This window comes from Quercus lobata, chromosome 5, assembly GCF_001633185.2.
Source record: "Quercus lobata isolate SW786 chromosome 5, ValleyOak3.0 Primary Assembly, whole genome shotgun sequence".
In the NCBI taxonomy this organism is placed as follows: domain Eukaryota; kingdom Viridiplantae; phylum Streptophyta; class Magnoliopsida; order Fagales; family Fagaceae; genus Quercus; species Quercus lobata.
The window spans coordinates 57,530,444-57,538,455 of NC_044908.1; positions in this window are offsets into that span (position 1 = coordinate 57,530,444).

Genomic DNA, 8,012 nt, shown 5'->3' on the forward strand with positions numbered 1-8,012 from the left:
AGAATTATGTTTATTTTTTTGGCAAATGAAATACCTTTGGTTAAGTTTCCATTGGTTTTTAATTATTAAATTTAGGAATTTTTTCATATAAATATGTTGTGTTATTGATTGATACTTTTAAGAACAATAATTTTTATGCAATTTATATAATCTACTAGTTTATACACACACACACACACACATATATATATATATATATATAAAACCAAAATCTCTGAAGCTTTAACAATTTTCCACATCAGCACAATATTAAAAAAATAAAAAAAATAAATCATTATACAATTTTTTGTGGTTTTTTTTTTTTTTTTTGCAATTTCAAATAACTTTTTGTATCTTCTTCTTTTGTTGCTTTGTATTTCGTAGTGGTCATTGAATAACTCATTTTGTTCTTCTTGAGTTTAGATGTTGGTGTGAGTTGTACATTGCCTTCAACATCAATTTTTTTGTAACTTTGTAGAATTACTATTTTGTTCACTTGATAGGTTGCTCTCACAATCATTTGTAGTACCGCTAATATAAGCTTGTGAATGTAATAAAAAATAACACGTAGAAGTAAAATACCAAATACACTAAAGGTGTTAATTTTTAAACATTTTCTTCTAAGAAAGATTTTAGAAAAAATATATATTAAAAAAAACTATTAATAATGTTCAATTTATAATCACCTTCCACTTGCCATCATTCCATTTGCTGCACATCTCTTTCCAAATGGTTGGAGTTACATCATCTGGGGGATGTTTGTACCATTCATCTCAAGGAATTTCATTTTTTTACACATTCTTCTCTAAGGTGCCACATCCAATCAAGATAGCATCATTTGACATGCTCATAAATAAAATACCTCCTTCTCAAGAACTAAGTCATCTGCCTCAAATTGTGCTTCTTTGTATAACTCATAAAACATATTCAGTTGTTCTTTAGGGTATTTTGAAAAAGTTGTCCATGGCCCAGTAATATTTTGGTAGAACTTGATAGTAATCTCTTGGGGTATTTTCTTTTCTATGAATCTAATAAAATGAAAGAAACAAAAAGTATGTAAAATATAACAAATATATGAAATGTAAGCCCTAAAAAATAAATGATTAAAATAACCAAAAAGTAGGGGATAAAGACTTCCTGTCATGTATCTCACACTTGCGGTTATGGCCTGGATAAACACCCTTAGCCTTTCCCCGGCCTCTTTTCTCTTCTATAGTAGATCCTACCAATAATGGAATAAGTAAAAATAAATAAATAAGCTTTAGGCATACAATTGGTATATTAGCATATAAACTTTAGGGAAATATTAAGTAAGTATTACCTTTGCTGACCCTATTAATCGCACTGTTAGAAGAAACAAGTGCTTCATTAGTTGGAGACTCAAATGATGAAGGTGCAACTTCTGATTGACTAACACTATCACCCTTATCTCTCACTTGTTCTATAGCTCACTTCTTACCTTTCTTTGCCATTAAAAAGAAAGCCACATCCTTGATAAGTTGTAATTATTTAGTCAACAAAAACATAATTAAAACCAAGGACCATATTAGAAATATCAATTAAAACCAAGGACCTATTATTACAATCATTACAAGGACATTTTATCTTCATATCCTCATCTTTGATACGTTGAAATGCATAATCAACAAACTCTATCACGCCATTTATATGTTCCTCACATGACCTACTAGAAAGATTGATCCAAGATTTATCAACTGACATTATATCTACACCCTTCAAAAATGACATAAATATCAACAATTATTCCTACCTAAATTGTGATAAATAAACTTATTATAAAAACTAAAAAACTAAATTAACAACACCACCATTGAATATATTGTAAATTAACTAACATGAAAAGCTTAATTAAATTTAAGAGGTCTACTAATTTAATTAAATACAAATAACATGCATGGTGCAAATCATGTTTATTTTTTTGTTTTATCAAATTGAAAAGTCGTAGACAAGCACAAATCCTATGGTTGTCTCTAGTCTCCACTTGTAGCATTATAGACAAAATATTCAACATTATTAATCTATATTATTATATTATTATATATCTGCAACACAAATACACTAAACACCAACCATTCATTCAAATATAAATTTTTAATCAAAGTAAATTTTAGCCACTCATTCCAGTAACTTTTTGGCTCAACACCCAACCATTCACTATCACTTTAGTTCTATTCATTCAACCAAAACATCATTCTGCAGTATAACTCAAAATTGTCCACAAAAAAAAGAAAAAGAAAAAAGAAAAAAAGAAAAGAAGCAAACAAAGAAAGAATGGAAGAGTAAGTGATACCAGTGACTCAGTGAGGTGATTGGATTCCGGCAAGTATGAAGAATGACGGTGTAGAGACAAGCAAGGATACTGACGGCGTAAGAGAGTAATTGTAAGACAAATTTTTATTTTATTTTATTTTTATTTTTTGTATTGGGTATTAGGGATTTGTTGAGGAAGATATATTTGGGCCTTTTTTTTTTTTGGGTAATTAGTGATATGTTTATTGAAAAGGAATTTTGTATATTTTTGGGTTTTTTGACTTTTTATTTTTGTTGAGAAAATGGGTTTGCTAACTTTGTTGTACCAACTTTAAGGGTCAATTATAAAATTTTAAAGTATAAATTAAATTTTTTTTTGATGACCTGAATTTTAAATTATGTGTTGCCAAATTCTAAAATTTGAGAGGGGAGGGGGCGGTAGTAAAGAAAATTTTAACCTATGTTACAATTTTATTCCATCTCAAATAGAAAGTTTCAAAAGTGAAGGAAATATAACCTAAATATTAAAAAAGAAATGTGTATTTTATTTGGCAAAACCACCCAATTTGAATGGAAAAAACATTTTCCACTTGACATCCTATTAACTAAATTTTGTTAAATTAATATTAAAAATATTGTGTACTAACCTACCCACAAATTTTCAAAATTATCTTATTTCTTAATTAATATTCATTAATTTAAAATTTTAATTAAAGTTTCCTCAATTTTTTTTTTTACTTAAATAGTATTTAAAATATTTAGAATGACACTTTTTTTTTTCAACGGGTTGTGGAGAGAATTGTCGTTGCAAGTATTTTGGTGCTTGATAAGTTTTGTATTATTATTCTAAAAATTTCAATATTGTATGTACAATTCATTGTTGACCTAATATTGACCAAATTTTACAAACTTTGACTACTCATTTTTCACAATCTAACCGTTTAATTGATGTCATACTTTGCCAACACCAATTTCTCATCACATTCTTCCAATCCAACGGTCAAATTTTGGATTTGAGTCTAGAGCATTATTGACATGTGTTGTTGTATCAACACACAAAGAAATTTTGATTGGTCATGTTCTACTAATCTAACCATTTGATTGAGCTCAAAATTCATCAAAACCAATATTTTATCCTAATCTTTCTATCTAATGGTCAAATTTTAAATCTAACTATGGCATAAGATGGATGTGTGTTGTATTTGACTATAATGAAGCTTCAATCACTAAAAATATCCAATTCTCTACTAATTATGAGAGTTATACACTATAAACCTACGAATATCCAATACTCTATGAATCAAGAAAATAATATGCAAAATAAAACAAAAAACCTACAAAATGACCTTGAATGGATTTGCATATGACTTTTGACTTTGCCATTTTAAAACTTGAAAATGATAAAAGCATGAAAACCAAGAAAACCTTAAAATATTGACCAATACCCAATATCAAAAACCCACTCAAAGCCTCCCTACTCAACATAATTCTATCCTACCAAGTGGTCATAGACCCAACTTCGATGGTTGATTATGTGTGACCAAATATTGACCAAGTTTTGCAAACTTTAACTACTCATTGTTCACAATTTGCTCGTCTAATTGATGTCATAGTTCCCCCAACACCAGTATCTCACCACATTCTTCCAATCTAACGATTGGATTTTGGATTTGAGTCTAGAGCATTATGGACATGTCTTGTTGTACCAACACACCAAGAAATTTTGATTGATCACATTCTCCTAATCCAATAGTTTGATTGAGCTCAAAATTCATCAAAACCAATATTTTATCCCACTCTTTCAATCTAATGGTCAAATTTTAAATCTGACTATGGCACAAGATAGATGCATGTTGTATCCGCCAATAATGAAACTTCAATCACTAAAAATATCCAATACTCTACTAATTAAGAGAGTTATATACTCTATAAGTATGACTGATAATCGAGAAAATGAACTGCAAAATACAAACAAAAATGTACAAAACGACCTCGAATGGGTTTGCATATGACTTTTGACTTTGCCATTTTAAAACTTGAAACTGATAAAAGCATGAAAATCAAGAAAACCTAAATACTGACCAATACCCAATACTTAAAACCCACTCAAAGCCTCCCTACTCAATATAATTTGATCCTATTGAGTGGTCATAGACCCAACTTCGATGGTTGATCATGTTTGACCAAATATTGACTAAGTTTTGCAAATTTTGACTTTTCATTTTTCACAATCTGACTGTCTAATTGATGTCATACTTTGCCAACACCAATATCTCACTACATTTTTCCAATCCAACAGTTTTTGGATTTGAGTCTAAAGCATTATGGACATGTGTTGTTGTACCAACACACCAAGAAATTCTAATTGGTCACGTTCTCCTAATCCAATAGTTTGATTGAGCTCAAAATTCATCAAAACCAATATTTTATCCTACTTTTTCAATCCAATGGTCAGATTTTAAATATGGCTATGGCACAAGATGTATGCGTGTCGTATCCACCTATAATGAAACTTCAATCACTAAAAATATCCAATACTCTACTAATTAAGAGAGTTATACACTATATAAGTATTACTAAGAATTGAGAAAATGATTTGCAAAATACAACAAAAAAAACCTACAAAATGACCTCAAATGAATTTGCATATGACTTTTGATTTTACCATTTTAAAACTTGAAATTGACAAAAGCAAGAAAAACAAGAAAACCTTAAAACACTGATCAATTCTCAAAATCCACTTAAAACCTCCTTAAACAACCTAATTTGATCAAATCCTATGGTCTTAGAAATAACTTTGAATTTTGACCAAAGATTGACCAAGTTTAATAGACTTTGACAAAGTTTCGCAAGATTTGACTACTCTATTTTCACAATTTGACCATCTGATTATCATTGTAATTTACAAATACAAATATTTCACCACATTCTACCAATCCAACGGTCAAATTTTGGATCTCAATCTGGTTTCATGATGGACATGTGTAGTTGTATCCACCCATTGGAAAACTTTGATTAAAACCCGTTGACACAATTTGACCATTCAAAATGGCTGAAAATACGCCACCAAAGCTAATAAATGACCAAAATACCCATAAACTTCTAAAGTGATAAAAGTGCCCCTAAAAGTTTCAAAATGATCAAGATACGTTTTACTTTTGAAATGACCAAAATAGCCCTCATGTACTTGAGGGGTCTTTTCAGATTTTTTTTTGTTGTTTTCAAAATTAAGACAAAATTCTAGAGTTTTAAGATAAAATTGAGGAAAAGTTACCATTCAAAGTAAATAATAATTTTTTATGGCCATATGTATGTTGGAGATCACTTTTATTATAACAGATTTACCTTATTGTCATTAATACATTTTTTTCTTAAGAAAATTTTAACTATTAACGATGACCACAACGTCCTCGCAAATAACAATGCAATATATAGTGATGGAAAAAAACCATCTAACACATGAAAAATAAGGGCATGATTTCCCCCTTTTAAAAGAATTACCAATGTTGATGGCGTAGGTCCATCGCAAATATTATTTATTGGGAGGCATCCTATTCCATTACTAATACATTCTTTCTTTTAAAGAAATTAACTATTTATGATTGTCAGCATGTTTGTCATAAATACAAACTCAATTAGAAAAATAAAAAAAATTAATTGCGATGGCTAAATGTTTTCACAAATGTGAAAAGTAAGGAGGGAATTTTTCCTCCAAAATATTTTAACATTTTTGATGGCTTCATGTTTGCCTCTAATACCCTTTTTTTTAAATATATATGATGGAATAATGTTAGTCGCAAATAATAACACCATAAAAAAATATATATTTTGTATTTTCGAAGCGCAAAGGCCATCACAAGTGTTAATAGTGCCGACGGTGTTTCTTCCGTCGTCGTAAATAATACCCTCTTTTATATTTACGATGGAAGATTGTTTGTTGCAAATACTAACACCATAAAAATATATATTTTGTATTTTCAATGTACCAAAGCCATCACAAGTGTTAATAGTTCTGACGGTTTTTCTTCGGTTGTCGTAAATAATACTTTACTAGTGACGAACATTTTTATGCTATCGTAAAAAGTAAGGCGGGAACACTTCCCTCCAAAAAAAATTCAAATTTTCAACAAAAATAATAGGCATTTTCGACAAACTAATTTTGTCGTCACAAATATGTTAATATTTGACGAGTAATTATCGACGAAAGAGACTTACCTAGTTTTTACGACGACTTTTTGCAGTCGTCGAAAAAGTTTCGTCACAAATAGCAATTTATAAATTTGATCAATATAAAAAGGTCCATGCTAATATATCATTATTTTCAATAAAACAAACCCTTATTGAATATCTTTCCTCAAGTATCGACTCAACTGTTGAAGATTTAGACTCAATGATGACATTCCGATCCACTCCAAGTGCTTTACAAATATACTAAACATAATGCAATGAAAAGAAAAGAAAAGGGGAAAAAAAAAAAGTCTCGTAAAATAACTTATTATACTAAAAGGCAGCATGAACAAGAATTTTCATATTTTGCAATATTTAATACTATTAGTCTTTTTATAAAATTCCTAAACAAATTGTTTCAATTATTTTTGTTGTATTTGATTGTGCCTTATTTGTATTTGAATTATGCTCTCTTTTTGATTTTTATTTCTACTATTTTCTAAAGTGAGTTTTAAAAACTTACTTTATTTAGAGGAAAACAACTCTTTCTTAATTAGTTTCTCTTTTATTTATTTATTTATTTAATTTTTTTTTACGTAAACTCTTTCTTAATTCGCCTTAAAAAAAAATGTAGAACCCACAATTATTCCCATAATGTTAGCATTAAAGTTTGGTTACAAACTTGGTTGTAACTTAAAGTTACAACTTCATTTAATATCCTTTTATTGAGTGTAAATTTTGACAAATCCACTATTAAATTACATTTTCTTCTTATATTCTTTATACTTGTAAAATTTTCAGGAAATTAAAGATCAATAGCTATATCATCAACCAATCTTTTAAATTACAAGTTTTTGTAGTATAAAATTATGCATAAAAAATAAGTTTACAGATAATATAGTAAGTAATATCTGATTACTTAAAATTTGACATGTGTGTTAAGAGTATAAGAAACATGCAATTTAATGGTTAGATTTTTAAAATATGTAGTCATAATAATTTTTTTCAATGAAAATTGTAGTCTTAGGCAATAACCAAGTTTGTAGCCAAGCTTTACTCTAAGAAAAAAATGTAAAGTATGTATGAAAAAATATATGACAATTAATCACTCACTTTATTTAGAGCGAAAAGAAAAACCTAATTGGTGTATTGGTCTAATGATAAAGAGCATCATCAAGAACAAACGTCATAGGATGAAACTCTCTTAAAAAAAAAATGCAAATACCGTAGTCATTCTTTAGGAATGTTGCGCAATACTAAGAGGATAGGTTGAAGGCTAAAATGTAAGCGTAATATGTAGCCTTAGAAACAAACTACAAGTTTCTCAAAAAAAAAAAAAAAAAAAAAAAAAAAAAAAAAAACAAACAAACAAACTACAATGGATTATTGATTGTCTGTTCTTTGGGTAGCAGAATAAGGTCAAAAAAAAAAAAAAATCTAACTAACGCGTAAAAGATTATTGGAATGAGAATAGAGACAATCGCGCATACTAGTAGTCATATGAAAAAAACAAAGAAAAGAAAATTACTATCATACCCTAGCTTTGCTAGTAGGTAGTAGTACTAATAAAACAATTATTTTGATCCCTAATTAAT